Genomic DNA, 20775 nt, shown 5'->3' on the forward strand with positions numbered 1-20775 from the left:
GTTAAAACCCCTTACAAAGGTTTTAAAATGAGATTTCAGGGAAAGTAAGGGAAGGGCTAGATTGTTCAGGTATTTTGCACATTCTCACAGTGCATATAACAAAGTGAAAGCTCCATCTACTAGTACTATATAGTACTGTATTAATTGCCATGAGCTGATGGCCCAGGCAGCTTGCTTTTTGGTGACTTTCAAAAGTGTCTGATAATTTGGGGTGCCTCAGTTTTCAGACATGCAGGACTTTAGTCAAATCCTTTAAAGAGGTTCAAATTGAGCGCTGAGAATAGAAATGTCCAAATAGTCCATTTTTAAATCTCCAACAGTTAGTTCTTGAGGCTTCCAGTTTAAATAAACCTCTTTTATGTGGCTTCTATTCCTCAGAATATGGCACTTGGACCTTCAGCTTTCTCCTCTCAGCATCCTTAACCAGTTAGGCTATGTAAAATATTTGAGCAAAAGTGGGAAAATCTATTTGAGTATATTAAGTATCTAAATGTGAGCAGTTCTTTTTGGCCACAGAATCATAAAATCATAAAATCCTATCAAAGTTAATAGGGGTTTTGCTATTAGTCTCAAAGGGGGAAGAATTTCCCCCCATATGTTTCAGATTGTTTTCATTCAGATTATCCATTTACTGTTTTCAGTTAAGGCACCAATGTGCATAGAGATGTGTAGGAAAATCCTTCCATTGTGAAGTTTCTGTCTATGGGTTTCCTACTGGTTGGTGTTCCAGACCTCACCAAAACTGCAATGCACAGTGGAAGACTGCATTAAATAGTGATCACTTGTTCATCAAATTCTTAGCTCCACACAGGGGAGAAGCCAGTGAGACAGGCTAGCCCATTGCACTTCTCCCTTACCAAGCCAGTAATGTCCCCTGGAACTTCTCCAAGACTGGGAAAAATAAAAGAAGTGGAGTTGCTGCTTTTCCTCTAAAATCCTTTGTGACATCCAGGTTATACTTATTAATGGGTGCATCTACATGTGAAATGAATTTGATGCAATAAACTCCAGTGTGGTCCGCGCCTGAATATATTGCTTCCAGGGCCACAACACATTGAGCTGGGATGGCTCAGCCCTGGCTGGCAGAGGGTCCAGGGTTTCAGCCTGCCTGCCAGCCTGGGGCTGCTCTGCCCTGGCTCAATGTGCTGTGGAGGGGCCGGCAGGGGCACGAGCATGCTTCAGTGTGGGGTTAGCCAGTAGACTGCCTCGTACTGTAGCACCCTCATGGCCCAGCTAGACCTGGTCAACATCTGCATGTGTATTGTGGCAGAGTAAATAACTCCACCGTAGGATAGTACCTGAGTTGTGCAGTACTATCCTACAACTAATTTAATTAGTTTGCTCCATCCTAATAGCAGCACACATGTTGACGCTGATGCTTTACTGCGGCGGTAATTACCTCTGCAGTAAATGTCTCATGTATATGTGCCCAATGGGTGGTATGTCGGGCAACACAGCTGGATGGGACATTTGGACCCTTTGAAATTTGATTTAACAAATTATTTGTAAGGTGATTTTTTAACTAGGAAACAGAGCAGTACTGACACTATACTTACTGACCTTGGTTCTGCACCTATACTATAGAATAACGCAAATGTGTTACTGTGACTCTAACCATGATTCCAATGGTCAGGAACAATAGTTTCGCTTTGTGTTTTCGTAGTGGGGAGGAGATCTGGTTGTGTGGAGGGTGAAAGAGCTAGCATATGGAGCTTGAACTAGTGCAAAGTGCAGTTTCAGTTCTTCCCCCCTACCATGGGGCCCATACTAACCTTCATTGTTGAGAAGAAGCCACCAGCTGGATCAAGATTTGTTGCTATATTAGAAGCAGAAGTCCAGATCTCATTGCTCCAGGCAAAGAACTGTGAACAGCTGCTTCTCTTGAGAAAGGAGATCCACAGCAGTGAATTGTGTTTGTGACCTGTCATTGGGTGCTGATGCAGCCCAACAAAAGGGAAGTTTAAAAGGCAGTTGTTAGGATCCAGAGTGGAAAATACAAAGGGAAAGATAATTAATGATGACTTTTTTCATTAGCAGAAAGAAAATGATTCTTGCGGAAAGCTGTGTGACCTTTACACTTCAGACTGTAACAGAAGACACAACATTTTGGGATTATGTTAATGCAGTGTGAATGAATGACCTATGAATTAACATGGTCAGACTAACTGAACCAAATCAGATCCAAGCAGCGTAGATTTTGCCTTGGCTTTTGCTAAATTATCTTTAGTAAAATGGCAAATGAACTGCATTTGCCCCATCAAAAGAAGTATTCACAAAATAGCAGTGAGGAACAGACAGACAGACAAATAAATAAATAAAACCAAACAGTTTTTGAGGGATACATCAAACATGTCTATAAACTGACCTTGCAATAAGAGGGAGTGAACATTGTGAGGAGAATGTCTGTGTTTATGAGCTACTGCTTACTATCAAAAGTAGTCTTTGTTTTTTTTTCTAAAGTGTTTCAAACACATTACATGTGGAGTTCAGGCATATATATAGAGTTCCAGTGAATTGCAACCTGGAAGGTTGTTTTGTGATATATTTACTCGCCTAGATAGACTGCACAGGGGGGCCACTAACCTTTAAAATTGGATCCAAAATTGTGGCAAGATTACCTGACAAAAGTAAGTTAAATCAGTGACTGAAGGAATGCATATCTGGGGTATGGGAATTCCTTATGGGGTTTACTACATTTTCATCCTCATCCATAACAAAGAAAATAAAGATTACAAGCTATTATGGCCAGCAACTCTGCTTCTTAGTATGTTACTTTCTGAGTGCAGAAAAGAAGGTTTGTTCTTCTTCCTTTTTCCAGCTCAGGCTTAACCCAGGCTCCAATTAGACCAAGCTGGGAGCTGTTCTGATTTGCACCAGCTATCCAATGTTTCCAAAACCACACACCAGATGGAGATAACTAGACTGCAGCATACTCTGAGATGCCCCTCTCCACTCCTTTCCTAACCATTTGGAATAAGCACAGTGAGAAGGGAGCCAGAGAAGTTGGCTATGGCAGCTGTCTTCCCTCTGGCCCTTTCCCTATGGCAGGAGAATTCCAAACAAAGCCACACAAGAAATGTTTTTTTCCTGGTGTTTAGCTTAGCCTGCATATGCTTCTTTCCCAGACCTGAAAAAGGGCACTTTGTACCCAGAAGTTTGTCCAGTATTTCTCCCAACTGTACAGGTGGTCCAATAAAAGATATTACAAAAAACATAACAAAACAAACAAAACTTGCTTCTTGTATAATCTGTATCTACAACTCATTTGAATATTCTCAGTTGTGAGTCATTGCTAGGAATATACTACTTGGACTATGTACTTGGTGACTTTCTCTTTCATAGGTGGGTTTTGAAAATTTATGTGAATATAACGTCTCAAAAATCATAGACTACTACTTTACTTTGGAAATGGCAGCATGAAAGCATAGGCACAGGCATTCAAAAAGCCTGGGGTAGAATCAACTGGCATTACATGGTTTTCTATAAGCAGTTGCAGTTTAGATCGATAGCGAACAGAACACACATTTGCGCTTTGGTGGGGGTAGGAGGGGCAAATCTTAGACTCAGTTCCACCATTTTTAATCCAGTATGTATGTGCCAAACTTCTGTTTTCTTATAGACCAGTTTCCGATCACTTATAATGGTAGAAATGTAACATTTTCTTATGGATATAGATCAGTTTCTGATCACTTATAGTGGTAAAAGTGTAATGTCTGTACCTGGCCAAAATGTTTATTTTCTATTTCTGTGAATCTTCTCAACCACACTCTATATTTTCTAGAAATTGGCTGATTAGTAGAACATTACATTTGAATATTATGTATTCCTTTATGTGTGTATGTAAAGCTAAAGAAAAATAATATTAAACATGTCCACATGAGAAGCTTCAGGATAGCCTTGTTAATGCTACTTGATGGGGCTATAAGAAATTCCACAGGCTGTTTCATTTTGATGCTGTTTCAATTTGTTTCAAGCTCAAAACAGCAAAATCGAAATGAAACGAAAGCTTTGAAATAGCCTTGAAACGGAATGAGGGCAGTCGAACCATTTCAGAAGTTCTGAAACATTTCAAATTTTGAAGCTGAAGCCACGCTTGTCTGCAGGGAAACAGAAAGTAAGGAGAGGGAGAGGGAAGGGGGAGAAAGACTGCTCTGATATTGACTGTGACTGTTGGCTGCCTGAGATGCTGCTGGTGCTACTGTGCTACTTACTAAGTTATTACCTGTTGTCATTTACAGTGGTGGACTGAACTGAGGCTGTAGGGGAGGAGGAGACCTCATTGGGGCACACTACCATGTCATGTAGAGGCCCCAGTGCCAATGAGGGTGCACCTTAATACACACACACACACACACACACACACACACACACACTGCCACACTTATCACGAGTTTTGCTCTTCATCAGCGTGAGGTGCAGTTTTCCAGAAACCCCTGCACCTATCTCCTTGAAACTTGGTAGACCTCATGCCCTGAGAAGGGGCCACCATCTGTGCTGTTTTTATCCAAATCTGTGAAAAAATGACAAAATTATATGTAGTTTTGCACTTCCCCATTATAGCCTATGGGCAAAATGTCAAAGCTGTCGAAACAGCAAAATGGAACAGTGGTTTGTAACGAAGCGAAACTCAAAACAAAACTGTCCCGTAGAAATGGTGAAACGGAAATCAAAACAAAATGGTGCTGTTTCACACTGCCCTAGTAGTTGAACTGTAGCGTTACATCAGCTGTGCTTCAATCTACTGTTGTGTTTTTCCTGTTTTAGCTTGGATCACATTCATTAATTTTTGGACACAGTTTTAAATGAAACCATTCAATTTTATTAATTAAAATGAATTATTTCCCATCAGAAAATGGTTTACATCTTCTGGTTTGTACTCACCGGTTTGTAAACAAGATCTGCTGTTTTTTTAGAAAATGGCTGTGATGTATAGCAGAGTTCAGTAGTCTGTGTTATAGCATCTTGGAGAGTGTGTAAGAAGTTAGAATTGTAAGTACTTTTAGTGCTATCTCTCCTCCTCTTTCAGGCCAAAGAGGCTTATGGAAGAAAGAAGACGTAAACCACTATCTAGTCAGACATGCAGCTTCCTTGTCGGGTTTTCACTGATGTGGCAGACAGCAGAGATGGACACAACTCCACAGCTAAGTGAAACTCAACAGATGTGAGGATTCATATGGTCTATATTTCTTGGGAAGCCCCATTTTACAGACTGCCCTGGAGAAACTCGCCATAGAAGCTTGGATCAAAATGTCCAGGCTCAAAGTCCCATTTCCAGAGCAAAGAGCATAGAGGCTCTGAATACTCTGGTACGAGCTGGAGTTTTCACAGCTTCCAGCCTCTCTGCTGTGGATCTGTGACTGTTCCCCACTTTATCCCTCCTATATCCCAGACTTCCAGGCTCCCAACACATAGCCTAGAAGATCTGACTTGGTTTTCAGTTTCAGATTTGCAGACTTTGGAAGCTTTGTATTCTCTCCAGGTTTGTCAGGAAACTCAGCAGGGTTGTATCATAAACTTACTTTGAAGTCACCAAAAAATCATTGAAATAAAACTATTTTCTCATTTTATACAATCATTGTTTCATATAAAATACAAATTAGTCTTTAGAACAGGGCCCTAAAGCTTTGTTCCCTCCCTTATCATGAATGCCACTATTCTAAACTGTTGGGCTCACTCTTCTGTTTCCTTTCTAACTCAGTCAACCTTGAATTCTTTTCTGTACAGCAGCACAGCTCTTGTAAAAAGGTTGGAGACAGCCCACCTTCACTCCCATCTACTTTAGCTGTTGCTTGGTAGTTAGGACAATCTTCAGGAAGCAAGAAGGTTCAGGTTTGAATCTTCTCAAGTAGAAGAAAGTATCAAACCTGGGTTTCCCATATCTGGGGTAAGTGCTTTGGAGTCTAAGTTGGTGTGCAGTAAAAGGAGAACCACCATCTTTCCTGCCAGGTTTTAAAAGAAAAGAGTAAGCTCTGCTCAGTTCTTTGAAAGTAAGGCTATTGGTGTCTATCTTCAAGAGTAATCCAAAATGTGGTTTATTTTAAGTTATCTTAAAACTGATGGAAGAATGTTCTTGGCATTTTTGCTGACTGCTCCTGACTTGAGGCAACCTCCCAATTTAGTTGTTTTAAATCCTGTTCTCAGGTCAGCAACCTAAAAGGCTGCAAGCTGAAGTGACCCAGTTTGGATCAGAGGCAGGATGGAGGGTGGGTGGGCAAGCTCTAAGACCTAGCCATTGATGCCACTTATCTCCACTGTTTACATGGAGAAAACACCTGACACTGCTGCTTTTCCCTGAACGGCATGGGGAAGGTGCTGACTGCTGGCCTGGGACCACCAAATGCCACTGAAAGCACTCACCACCCAATGCTATTGAAGCCCCATGTTTGGGGGTTGGATCAAAACACTGCAGGCTAGATTCGGCTCATGGCTTGTAGATTCCCAACCTCTTCTGCTCTCATGGTGTATGACTCTTTTCCTGCCTAGTCGACTAACATTAACAAGTAACATGAAAATTAAGTATCTGAAAGTTAGAAGTCATAGTGTTTTAGGTGCCTAGTACTTTACTGCATTTGGTACTAAGGCGAAGATATTCAAAAGTATTTAATTGTCTACCTGACCTTAACTTATCTCAGTGGGAGTTAGGTACTTAAAGCCTTTAGAAATCTGGCCCTAAGTGACTTGCACTAAACACAGGAGATATGTGTCAGGGCACTGAATAGAAAGTCTTGAGTCCAAAGCTAGCACTGCAGCTACTGGATTATATATTCTGTCTGCATGTCCTACCACTCCCACGTGCACATGGGACTGAGCAACAGGTAGCCACCATGTGCAACCAAAGTGCTCAGAGTTGTGGTCTAATAGCAATGTATAGCCTGGAGAGTGCCATACTTCCCTTTACTCTAATATGTGACTATCTTAAACTTGTCCAAAGGTCCAACCCTATCAGTACAGCTAGATAAAAATCTCTTAACAGGATCACAATGTCTTCACCTAGATTTGAAGACTATCTGAATTCATTCCTGCTAGGGAGAAATTGTTAAATTCACATTTGACTGGACTGTAACAGAATAATCAACACCCCCCCACACCCCCCCCCAAGAGCTTTTATCCCCTGGGCAAAGCTGTTGTATGACTCTAACAAGCAGATTCATAGATATGAGGCACATGCACCATGCATTCTATTTCAGTAAAGAACGATTTTGAACATAAAGTTGCAAAATTATTTCTTGCTCATTTTGTGTTAAGTAAAGTGTATCTGTGGAGCCTTGTAATGTAGGCAGTGTCCTGCCCTCTCAAAGAACAGGACAACTTTTTTTTGCAGTGTATTGAGAATGTAAACAGACTTTGGGGTTTACTGCTGCAAGTTGTAAATGATGTGTGAAATTAAATACTTCGTTGCAGTACTCCGAGAGAATACAGACAATGCAATCACTGCTGAACCGTACGATACAGTTTACTGGAACAGTTACCTCTGACACATTCAACCACCTACCGGAAGCTTCCATAGAAGAAAACTATGTTATATGCAGAACTACTGTTATCCCATACTCACTAAAATATATTTTTAAAAACCTTGTTTGTGATGAATTTCTGAGTTTCTGGACATACTTAACCCCTTCGGGCTATCCCAGATCTTTTCACATTTTCCAGTGGATAGATAGGTAGGTAGATATCAACAGGAAATAAAATATGTTCTGGAAAGACTAGTGAGTCAGAGAGCTCACATGACACAAATAATGGCTTCTGAGGGAGGAGGAGAGTTTATAATGGCTCTCTTTGCTACTGAAAGGCTTATTCACACTGAAAATGTAAATTACATGATCCATTGACGATGGTGGTGAATGGTTTTATTTTAATTCAGGGAGACAGTTAAGCATGCCCAAACTTAGGCCCATTTCTAAACAACCATATTTTAAAAACATGAAAAATGGTAGCATTATGATCAGTTGCAGGGAACTCTGCTAATAAGCAGAGAGAGAAAGAGTTGAAAGGAAGAATTAAAAGGAAGGCTTACCTGAGAAGCAGTTCAAACTTCCATGTATCTTTGAGGCTGGATGGAGCTGGAAACTGAATGTGCCTTTTATCCTGAAAGTCTGGAATATCACAAGATTTCATGGATTTTTTAAAGTTATGGACAAATGAAACTGAGTTTAAACTTAAATCTAGGGTGAATATTTGAAACCAGACTTGCTCAGGAGGTTGGAATTGGTGGGGAGAATAGGGAATGCAAGGGTGTTTTTTTTATTTTGTGGGAGAGAGGTGATATGGAATAAAACAATTGGATGACACAGGACATCATTTAAATCAGATGGCATCACTTTCTAAACATTTTATAGTAGAGTAACTCCACAATACTTCATAGTCCAGATTTCCCTTCCAGGAAATTCAGCTTTCCTTGGAAATTCCAGTTCTCTCCATCCTGGTTTCCATTTAATTCTGATTTTGTCCATAAGATATTGATTGCTTAGAGTGTCACTTACTTTCTACTGTTTCTTTTCTTGATCCATCCCAATTATGTTAAAAGGTAAGCCTTGAGCTCTTGAGCTTCCTGATTTCTCTTTTGGTATCTACTGCTGTATGCCTGATGTGACTGAACTGCAAATACAAAGAACGTTTAGATTAATTTTCTATAGTGTGGCAACAGCTGCCCCTCTTTGTCCTTTTCTTTTAATTTGTGGCAATGTTTGGTGCAGAGGCTGACTCAGGAGGTAAGAAATGAATGACCCTTCACAGCCTGCTCAGAAGAAAGATGGATGCATAATATGATGAGACACTGCTGCTGCTACAGCTGTCATAATCTGTCCTAGTTGTTGATCTTTTCCATTTATGGAGGAATCTGGTGCTTACTTACAGCAGTGTTTCTACTTTCTGCTGTCTTTCCCTATCCCATCTAAATAGTTTCTCTTTTCTGTTTCGAGGATATTTTTCTTCAGTCTTTCAGACCACCACAAATTTGATGAGAAAGCAGATTTACTGAGTATGGGTAGTAATGGATCCAGGCAACCCTGCACTAGGCCAAAGAGATGAAAGCCATCCTTCACTGTAGATACAGTTTTCTGAAGAAGACAGCCCACGCCCTTATTCCATCTGAAGTAGGTTCATTCCCTTAAGGAGACAACAATGACCTCCCTTGAGTGAGACAAATGCAATATATTCATCAGAGGCAGGCCAGGTTCTTTGGGTAGGTGTGATATCTTTTATTAGACCATCTAAATAGTTGGGGAAAAAGTTATTTGCAAGCTTTTGGGCACAAACACCCTTTCTCAGGTGATGGGAGACTCTGTTGCTGTTCTGAGTTCTTCAGAATTCCAGTCTCCCAATGCCGGACGAAGGGCGTTTGTGCCTGAAAGCTTGCAAAGAACTTTTTTCCAACTATTTAGTTGGTCTAATAAAAGATATCACATCTACCCAAAGAATCTTGCCTGCCTATGTCCTTAGACCAACACAACTACAACCAACAACCCTGCTACATTTACCATTATACTTTTGTGATTCAAATCGGATATAAACTTGGGGTTTATATAGGACTGGTTCAGAGCTGCTGGAACATGCCGCCTCCAGTACCTGCTTATGGAAGGCAATCAGGATACCTAATTTTTCTGCAGAGCTGCTGAAATTCCTCAGAGGTGTAACCAATGGCCCAGGCTTCTAGAAATGCTGAAAATTTCGAGGAGGAGGGAGTTTCATAGTTTGATTTAAAAAAAAACAAACCCTGTGCATTAGTTTAGTACTTGTTTATAAAAATACTGAATAAATGAGCAGTACCACTGAGTGATAGCATCTCATGTAGACATGTCCATTTTGAAGCTAATTTATAGGGAAGTGGCTCAGATATCTCACGATACTTTTCCCATACAGTCTCTTCTTGTGATAATTCTAATGCAATTGCAGAGGAGGTACACCTAATATATACCTGAAGTTAGACAAAGTTTGTTGCTCCTTGTTCTGAGACTTGACAGAGAAGAGATGACCTGAAATTGCTCCCAGAATCTACAACGGGTTCAGGAAAAGGTGGTTACCAAAGAAATGAGTAGTCTCATGGTTCATGTAAACAATCCTTTCACTTCAGATTTAATTTTTTCAAAAGCAAATTTTGTTCTCAAGGCGCTTATATAGCAAACATTACAGTTAAATCTTAACTATGAAAAGCATATTTAAAAACAACTAACAAAGAAAACTCAGTGACTTAACAGTGAAATGGAAAGTTTGAAAGTCATTGACTAATATTCCAGTAAAGAAGAAAGCTCTAATGCATCAAAAGAAAAGCATTTACAAATGTCTGCAAACATTCAAAATGAATGTGAGTAATTGTCTTCCACTGGGGCTGGAAAGCAGTTATTTTCATTCTAACCTTTGGCTTTATTTGAATAAATATTACATTTTTTAACAATATAACTCTCCTGTAAAAATCTGAAAAATATTTCTTGTTTTATTTAAATGCCCACAAATAGAAAACTAAGATTCATGTATCAAACTGGCAGAACTTGGATCGTTCTTTTTAGTGGATAAAAAGATTCAGGACTTTTAGATATGAACTTCACAGATGACAGTGTGGAAGGGACTGTCCTTCAAGAATAGGATTTTATAGTCATACTTACTGATGTTCACTGAGCAAGCTGATGCCTTACTCAGCAGAATCTATTGTCTCATGAGACAGACAGATGCCTATCTATCTAGATAAGAAGACAGCTTCTTAAAATATACATCTACTGGACAAATTCATAGAGGACAGGTCCACTGGAAGCCAGTAAAATAAACTAATTAGATATATGGCTTCTGACTTCCCTAAATCTATGATGGTTTACAAGAGGGAGGATATGAGAGAGGGTGGATCACTTTAGACACACTTCATTCATATTCTCTTCCTCTAACACATCTACTACTTACCACTGTCTGGGACATAGCTATCAAGGACAATGAATTAACATCATTTCAGAGTTTGCCAGATTTTCATGATCCTGGTAAAATCACACTTTTCCAGCCTTTCCTTTGATATTGTTAACTACCTCCCATGTGTCTCCAATGGAAGGCAGCACAGTCATTACCTATCATATCTTTTGCCCTTTTGTAAAGTACTTTATAAGGAAGAATTACTAGGCCCTTTGAGTTTTGAACATATATATCAGAGCTATAGGCATATACTGCCCCTCTGGTGAGATACTGGTGGTGCTTCCAGAAAAGTAGAAAATAGGGCCATTAGAGTTGCTTAAAGGTACAAGATCTATACTACCTCATAACAAATGCCCACTTCTATAGTATCCTTCTAAGGAGTTGTAAAGTCTTCATACTTCCTCTGTGAACAGAGGATCTTGAACTCCCTTGACACACCAGGCCTTCCAGAGTACCCACTGAGACTATAATTCTTTACGGATGAAGAGCTGTGACCATAAAGCACAATCTAATCTTGAAGCCCCATACTTTATAACAGACCAGCAATGCCTTCCATTGTTTGATTATGCTAAAATTAAATATGATGGCATCTGGAATATCAGTCCTTGAATAGTTAAATAATGTCTATCTTCTTCAAACTTTTGTGTCCTGGGAATTAATGCATAGATTTATTTAAATGCTGAGGTTCTTTGCCTTTGTACATTTCTGTTCATTGCTTGCCTCTTTGTCATATGTTGTGCCTGAATTTTATGTTAAAAATTTTTAAAAAAGCATAAATAATAAATATCTTGTACCTGGCCCATGTATTAAGAGTAATATTTATATTTTATTTCCTTGTGATTCTCTTGACCACAAAAGAGTTGAAAAATAACACCTGAGCTAAAGTTTTCTAAAGCCTAAGAGAACTAAGAGTCTAAACATAATTGACTTCCAGTGTGATTTAGACATTTAAAAATATTTACCCAAATCCTATATAAAAAGGTTCACACTACTGAGAAAGTTGCAGTTCATCATAAGGACAAAATGGTATTGTAAAGCAAAACATTGGTAAATATTTTCCAAGTTAAAAAAAAAGTCTGAGTTCAATTTGATTCAAGATGTAGATTAGTTCAAACTGTATCTCAGTTTTTTTTAATGATCCATGACAGAAACCATATTATATTGATCTTTTATTTTATGGTTTTCTATCTCCACTTCAGTCAACATCTTTGAGTTTTTCCTAGAGCAAACTGTGAGACTTTCTTGTTGGGTAAGACTCTGATTCTTCCCACAATTAAAAAAAAAATAAACAAAAGTCCAATTCTAGTATTTCCAACATGTGTAGAAATTTTTTTCCTACCACCAAGCTCTATGTCATTGCTGCAGAAACTTTAAGATTCTTTAAAAGTATGTTCAAAATTAGGTGAAGGGTAAAATTATGAATTTCCCACTTGGAAGAAAGTGGCTTAAATTCTATCCAATTATTTGCCATGGCAACCAGCTAAACACAAAAGGGCTGGAATGGATGTAGAGTACTGCCTCTATAATCATCACTGTATGTCCTTCAAATCATGGATATGCAGCACCACTATCCCAATCTACTTCAGGGCCATAAGCCTACACGGTAATTATATGCTTTGGAACACTCCACTTAAGTGCATCAATAATATAGTGAGTGAACACGTTCTTTAATTCTGCACCTGTAAATGGAGAAAAAAAAAAAAAGAAATATCTCTATCAGAAAACTGAAAAAAAGAAATTAGGCAACTATGTTGTTTTTCAGTGTGCTCTGTGATGCATCATTTTAAAGTCCAGTAGACTGCTAATTCTAAGTTGCCTATTAATAATCAATGCATAAAAACTATGCTTAAGTATTAAAGCACATAGGTTTCTTCCACTGTGGAATCCCACTGACTTCAATGACATTTTGCAAAGGAATAGTATTAAAAGTAGGCAGAACAGTTTTCATGATTGGGGCCTTGCACTGACATTATGTCTTTAACTCAACCAGGTATTGTGGTATATCCCAGATTTCCCTCTCACCTTAATGCATGGATATAATTGCTATTAATGTGTATTATGGAGGAAATGGAGTCAACAGCTCCTGATTTGAATGTCATCTAGTAAGAAGGGAGTTCTGGAATGGACATCAGATGTTTTCCTGGTGTTGGGATGTGTTCCTGAATGTTTCACTGACATGCTGCATAGCTTCAGGATCGAGCCACCTTTGGGCACCTGTTTCCCCTTCTATTCCTTCTCTGTTTTGTCCATTTAGACTGTAAATTCAGCCAAACAGGAACTGTCTCTTTTTCTGTGTTTCTTCAATGACTAGCACAATGGGCCCTTCTTCCGGGTGCCTCATGGCACTAATGTAATAATAATAATAATAACAATGGTAACAATAGTAATCATCATCATCCTCCAGGTTGTTAATGGGAATCCTGCAGTCTGTGCTAAAACAGTCATTCCATTGAACAAATGGGTCTGATTTGTGTGATGACATTATACAAGTGCTTTCTTTTATGTTAATGTTTTAATTCATGGTTATAAATTGATTCTAATTCATTAAAATTAATATATTTTAAAAATCCCTCTTAATAGGACAGAATTTAAACAAATAAATAAGTTTGAATTGCAGCAATATGGTTTTAGAAAATACTACTATTACCACCACTAATAACAATAATATTCACAACAATAATAAAAATAAGGTTATTGACTTAATTAGCATAGGGAAATGACTACTTCTATATAGATTTCTTGAAATTGTTGCCCAGTGCAAAGTGCAAACTCTCATCATTGTAGCAGAAGATTTTATTTCACGTTTCTGTTAAAGCCCTATGTATTAGAAGCAGGCCATTGATGAGAATTTCAGCTTCTTTTGAAAAAGGGTAAGTTTCTAAACCTCATGGTTGTGGATAAGAGCTTAAAAATGTGAAGTGACTGCCCCCTAAAGTTTGGGAAGGTTCTAGAAGGCAAATAAAAGAACTTAAAATGTATTGTTTTTAATCTCCTGATTTTTAAGTTAATTGTATGATTTTGGGGTCTTGACAATGTTTTTTTTTAAAGGTTGGGGTTAGCAGAGCTATTACTTAGCCACAACTGTTAAAGTTACAAACTTTATTAAAGGAGCAAAAAAATTTTAAGTGTTCCAGCTCTGCATCTCTTAAGTATTTGTTCAGAGTACTCTAGCAGTGGCTGTAAATATGTAACAACCTCTGTTCCCCTACTGTATAGAAGCAGTAACAAGTTGTAAGAAACATGGTAATGCTGGTTCTTTCTTTTTTGTTAGAAAATGAGAAAATGTTTCTTTTTGTTTCTTTTTGCCAAGGACAATACTGGAATCATATTTTTTCATGAATGTTTTAAATGAACTATTTCCCCAATATTATGGAGATCATTATTAATGTGACCACTACAATTAAAAACTAAGCTTTTAATTATATTTGACCAAAAATGGTTACAGTGCACAAAATGTAGATTAAAATGCTATGATATTCCTAATAAGACCAAGTAAGGTGTCCAATTTGAAAAAAAATGCTAAAAATCAGAGGTTAAAAAATCAATATTTTCTTAGAATTTTTTTCAAATACCTGAAAAATGTTGACCAGTCTTTCCTGTTATACACACATCTCAGGTGCCAGAAACTCAGCCTTCTGCTCCCTGTTTCATGATGGATTTTATGCATGAGGGAAACCATTACAATTTTATGAGGCAATCTGAACTGCCTGTAAAACTGATGGGGGCAAAAATAATTGGATATTTAACCATTAGGCACCAAGCAAAACATTTTGTGCTTTCACTTCAGATTGTTCACTGTTTCCCATCAAAATGGAACTCAACTTTCTCAAGTGAAAATACAAACAAAAAGCCAAAACTCTTTCATCTGTTTAGATGTAACATGCATGTGTATAAAATGATGACATTTCTGATTTGGTGCCAGGCAACATGTCACTATGCTTCACTTTTATAAAAAAACTGGGTTTCAGCAGGAGTAGAAGAAGAATATCTGTACCCACCTTATTTTAGAATTAATTAAAAACTGAAATTTTGCATGTAAAAATTAATGAGGCAAGAAGAAACATCATAATTTATACCAACATCTCATCCTATTTTGAAGGATTGTCAGACCCTTCACAAACACATAAATACATACATATACCTCAGGCAAGCTATGTATATAACATCATTGAACAACACGTGTTTTTGAATAGAATTTATAGCCAGCCAGGGGGTTGCATTGCACAGTATCAAATATTTTGGGCAAGGACCCTGGAGTAAAACCTTTATCTTACAAAAATTGCTAAGTGATCATTGATATCCTTGAAGAGCTGATAAGATATTGTTTTTTCACGTCCAATTACAAGATGACATGATCCCTGCTTATTACACTCATATAATTCTCTTGCTTGTACTTCCTGCAACCCTTATTCATCTGTTTGTTGTAGCCTCTTTTTCTTAGATTATGAACTCCTTGAAGTGGACATAGTTTTTTTCATCATATGTTTGTACAGCACCTAGCACCCAGACTGGAGTCAATAGTTGTTACTGTAAGAAAATGAAAATGTAAAAAATGGAAACTAGGCTGCAAGAAATGATGAATATGATCAGGTACAACATGAATTTAAGAAAAGCCAGGGTATGGAGACTAGGTACAGACCTTCAAAAAGCCCAAAGGGGAATCAATCTAAATTACATGGTTTTCTGTAAATGATGTAGTTTAGATCAGTAGAGAATAGGACACACATTCACCCTTTGGAGGGAGGACCACATTTTAGACCAAGTTCCACTTTTTTTAGACCATTCTATGTATGCTGAATTTTTGTTCTGTTATGGGTATCGAACAACTTTGTGTGCTGATCACTTATACTGGCAAAAGTGTAATTGTCTATACATGGCTGGAAAATATAAACATACCACCATTTGTTGTGGTGTGCTGAGATCTCATAAGGAGGAAATGGGAATAGCACTACATAAACTGGTAACTGAGTCCATTGTAAAACCTGAGGAAAGCGGCACTCATGGATACCTCTGAATACTGAGGAAGATGGAACATTCTAAACTCAGTGCTGTTTTGATTAGATCTTCCATAGCAATTGTGTCTCCACTTGGATCCCGGGCAATGGAAGAAAGTATTGGAAGAAGCTTAAGACAAATAGGAACTTCATGGACTTCATTAGGAATGCTTTATGAAGAGTAAGAAGTGAGTTTGCATTACTGGTACCTAATTCTGAAGGTTCAGAAAGTCCACCTTGTTCTACTCTTTCCTAAAATTTCGTTTAGTTCAAATGTAACAGGGAATTTCAAATTCATTAGTCTCAATTCTAGGACCCCATGCTTCATTCAGTTTCCCCCCCTTATATATTCAGTATTAATTAATAAGACTAATATCTTTACAATTATTATTTTTGTAATAATACAATTATTATTTTATTAGTGATAGATCATGCTAGTCATTGGATCCTCTAACTATCTTGTATCATAATGGCTATAGTCAGCAATATTGTTAGGCAATTGCAAAAAGTGTAGACCTAATTTAGATATTAATATCAAGTGCATAAAGAACATAGTAATTCCTGAAACCATAAACTAATGTCAATAAAATAATTATAATATTCCCTTATGAAAATTGATAAACATTTATAAATATCTGTTTTAGGTAAGAGGTTATTGCAAAGGCATATTGACATTTGTTTTTGTTTTAATAACAAAGGTTTGAAGAGCTTATTAAGCCCACAAACTTGCACAGGTTCTGCATATATTAAATAACACTCAATATTATCAAAGCAGATTGTGCAGCTCTAATTGGCATTAATGGGTGTCATATAGCTAAATCGTAGTATACCATTTTGAAATGCAGAGCATTTTCTGACAATGCAACATCCACGCATGCTGGTCTGCCTGGAATGCCAATGACAAATTTTGCTGGAAAAGGTCATTGTGTCTGTCAATTTGAGGTAATCAGTTAACAACATTTTACAACTCAGTCATTGAAAATATCTTGAAAAATCCTAAACATTATTCATTCACATTATAGATTACTTACTCTTAACTTTTCACTTAAAAAATGAAAGATAAAAAATATTTGGAAATGGCAACTAATTAAAATTGATGCAAGACATTGAAAGAATGAGAGAGCTCAACACAATAATTTGCCAGTTCATACAAATACTCTGAGACTTGGCAATGCCACGTTTTCACCTGGAGTGAATTTTTACAGATGAATTATAAGCCACTGAAAAGAAAGAAATTGCAATAGAAATACTGACAGACCCTTAGCTATGGCAATACAAATGATGCTGCTATAATAACTAATTAAAGGTACACACAGCAGGAAAGGAGAGTCAATGTTTGATGTCCACTGTCCAAATGATCATAAATTCCAGGTTCTTTGCACTCTAGGACAGTAATTGGTAATATTAAAGTAAGGTAACTATTAATACTTGCCAGATCACTTAATTTGCGTATCTCTGTAATCTTAATTACAATCTCAGCAAGAATGTCACCTTTTGAACAGGCAGATGAATAAAGAATATATAAACAGCCCTATAGGAACTATCTCTTGGTGTCATCTAGTGGTTACATTCCCATACTGCATAAGAGAAATTCTATGCTGAGTTTTACACACGCATGCACACACACACACACACACACTTTGTTTCTGACTGACTGGAGTAAAGGAAGTTGCCATTTTTAACAGATAAGGCAAGGTTAGCAACAATCAAGCCTTTCTCTGCTCTTCACCCTGGCCTTTTTGCTATGTCTTCTTATTAGGTCAAGACACATCAATAGAGAGCTCAGTTAACATACATTGGTGTGAAGGTGCTGTCTGCTGCCCCATTTAGGCTGCATGACTGAGTGACTGGGTGTTGTTAAGGGACATCCGCTGCCAATACACAAGGTATTTCCTCATGGCTGACTGAGCAGCACTCAGGGGATTCTGACAGATTGAACTGACATGCTAACAATCTGATTGCAGATGGCACTGGAGGAAGACTCAGAGTGAAAGAGAAAAGTCCCCTGACCCTCCTGTCATCTCTTTCTGCCTCTATCTCAGGAAGGGAACACTACAACTGACACAGAGAAAGGTGACACAGTGAGAATGACTTAGCCAGAGCTGGGCTGAAGTGTTGCAGGTTTTGTTTTTTGTTTTTTAAATCACAAGAATTACAAGTATTTTTATAACTCCGGTTGTTTGTTTTACCCCTGTGAATGTGGTAGGGAAAGGCATTTAACCTTAGGTGGGAATGAATGGATAAAAAGAAAGCCAAACCTGTGCTGGAGATACCTCTCAGAAATATATCTAGGGTGGAATTCTATTTCCCTTTGCACTTCTAAATGTCAGCATTTTAGGTGTGGAAGTGCCAAATATAACACTTATGCACAGGTAGTGATTCTACTTCCCAGGAAGTATTAATGCTTAAGTGCACATGTGTAGAGTGAGCATGTGCAGTAGGCTATACACCAGCTGTACACGTACATGGCTACATAGGCATACCCTCATTGTGGACATGTACCATCATCTAAAGCCCAAAAATGTAGGTGACTGAAAATATGTGACTATCAGGTATTAGACTGTGGAAGAAACTACTATGTTTTAGTCTCAAGAGCAGTAAAAATGGTCAGGGGACAGAATACAATCTATAGGGTACATGATGGAGATGAATGCTAGTCTGGAAGGGAGTAACTCTGAGTTCTAGTCTGGACCCTGGCTCCTGATGGAACAGAATCTTATCCATAGTACTAGTTTCTACTCATTTTATCCAATGAGAACTAAATGTAAGGGGAAAATGGATAAGCTTCAACAGGAGCACTGGAGAGAGATCTGCATAATGCCTGATCTGTGTTAAGAAGTCAGAGAGTGATAGATTAAAATACTCTTGAGTGAAGAAGGCCTAGAATTCAAACTCCTGCTTTCTGGGGAAGAGCCTTAAGCATTCAGTACCTGGAGCTAAAAGAGGAGAGGTACTAATCTTTCTCCCTTATCATTCTTTTGTGTATATACGTAGACCCATATGCACATAGGCATATACATCCAAAGCATAAAGTGATGGCCAGATAGGCAGCTAGAAAATTGCCACTGGAGACATGGAAAGGTAAATAGAATTCTATTCATAATTGTAGGGTATAAATTAACCACTGAAGTATCTAGATTTTGTTGTCATAGGAAACTCATTGTCACAAGTGACAACAGTGTGTTTTAGGTAGAAGTCTGTGTTAGAAAACTCATGTAAGCAAGTGATACAAGCAGCCAGCTTATTAGAATGCAAAGTGGCTGCCCTAAATTCATGTTCTGGTCAATATTTCAGCCCCCATTAGAGTTAGATAATTAATTCCAATCACCAAACCAACACGATATTAACTGAGAAGCTCAATCGTAACATTTTCATTGTGGTAGCCAGATTGGACTCCAAGATGGCTGACACATTAGCATGTATGTATTGACTCAACGTAATTAAAAAACCTAGTAAATAATACTGTTAAAACCTCACAAATTCTATCACTACAGATTTCATAGTGGGCTGACAGTACTGAAAACACTATAACTCAGGCTTGCCTACTTGTATGAGTTATATTGAATAAGACAATACATTTTTTTTTAAATTTCAGAATGCGGGTAAGTAAGATATTAATAATACATAACTCAATGGAAATTAAACATATGTTCAGCTTGAGGCAATTGGAAAATGTAATAGTATAATCCAATGGTAGAATAACAGTAATACAATGGTATAGCATTAAAACAATGGGTTATTACGTTTTTTCAGATCTCTTCATAACTTGAATCCATTTCTGAACCCCTGTAGTTATTACATGAATTGTAACATACTGTCTCATAGCACTCGCAGCCAAATGTGCATGGCACATTAAACTGCTTGCACAAGCATGCTGGCCCCTGGCATTCTGTCTTGCACTTGCAACCTGTTATCCGAAGGTATTCTGCTAATAATGGTTCAAGCATGTTTATGATAGGAACATAACCATCATTTTCAGCTTGACAGACACACTGGTCAGGTTATGACAATGGTGCAGTAGGTTCAAGTGCACTCCACCAAACAAGACTTTGATAATTGGATTTAAGTACATGGTGCACAAGGGGTCATATGTAGGTGGAAGTTTATCCAGAGATTTTCCTTGATTTCACCCTAACATCCAGAAGGGTGAAGGGTCATCAGAGATGTTGACAGCTGATACAACAACACAGAAAACTTTTATATATGACTGTACAAACCCTTATCAACAACAGGCCTAATTTCTACACCTGCCAATAGATGTAGAAGTTGAATGAACACTTTGCAAGCTGTTTTCTTAGTGTGACCACTAAACTCACTGGTGATTTCATAACCAGTGACACTGTGGACACCAATTAGAGATACACAAACTAGCTCAGGCAATTCTGACACAATATCACAAACTGGAATGAATCTTACTGGGTTGTTTTCTTCATCCACATCTTAGATGCAAGATTATGCTATAGAAGAAGGATCACTATGCCTATGTCATCACAGGAGAATACTACAGAGAAGTATCCCAGACCAACCTCATGTTTGCTGGGTAAGAGCATTCTGGTGTCTGCTGCTGCTTACTATGAATGCAGTTAGAAAAATTCACATGAGCCGGTGTGCTTTGCTTTTCCAGCAGTGACACCACCAGCAGTGAGAACTCGTTCACTTCAGAAACATTGGCACGATTCCTTAAAAAGTTCCTTATTTAGAAAATGAACTAGGTTTTCGTTGTTTGCTGGTAAGGATATGAAACTACTACATGATGCCAGTAATGGAAGAGGTCTGCTGCTCATGATTTTATGGATTGGCCTAGTAGTCTGAGTCCTTAATATTCTTGTGCCTGCCTTTATGGATGCTGATATGTATGGATCGAAGAAAATGTCAACTCAATCACACGTGC

General features: G+C 38.0%; 1 long non-coding RNA gene across 1 annotated transcript; it reads right to left on the reverse strand.

Moving 5' to 3' along the window:
* Positions 1-1773: 1773 nt before the first annotated feature.
* Positions 1774-8560, reverse strand: LOC109308206. Its single transcript, XR_002100539.1, has 3 exons — positions 8481-8560; positions 8015-8093; positions 1774-1921 (listed from the first exon to the last, which is right to left on the reverse strand). It is a non-coding gene; the product is annotated as an uncharacterized LOC109308206 (long non-coding RNA).
* Positions 8561-20775: the final 12215 nt, after the last annotated feature.

The sequence above is a fragment of the Crocodylus porosus genome, unplaced genomic scaffold (genome assembly GCF_001723895.1).
Source record: "Crocodylus porosus isolate Cpor-Errol unplaced genomic scaffold, CroPor_comp1, whole genome shotgun sequence".
In the NCBI taxonomy this organism is placed as follows: domain Eukaryota; kingdom Metazoa; phylum Chordata; order Crocodylia; family Crocodylidae; genus Crocodylus; species Crocodylus porosus.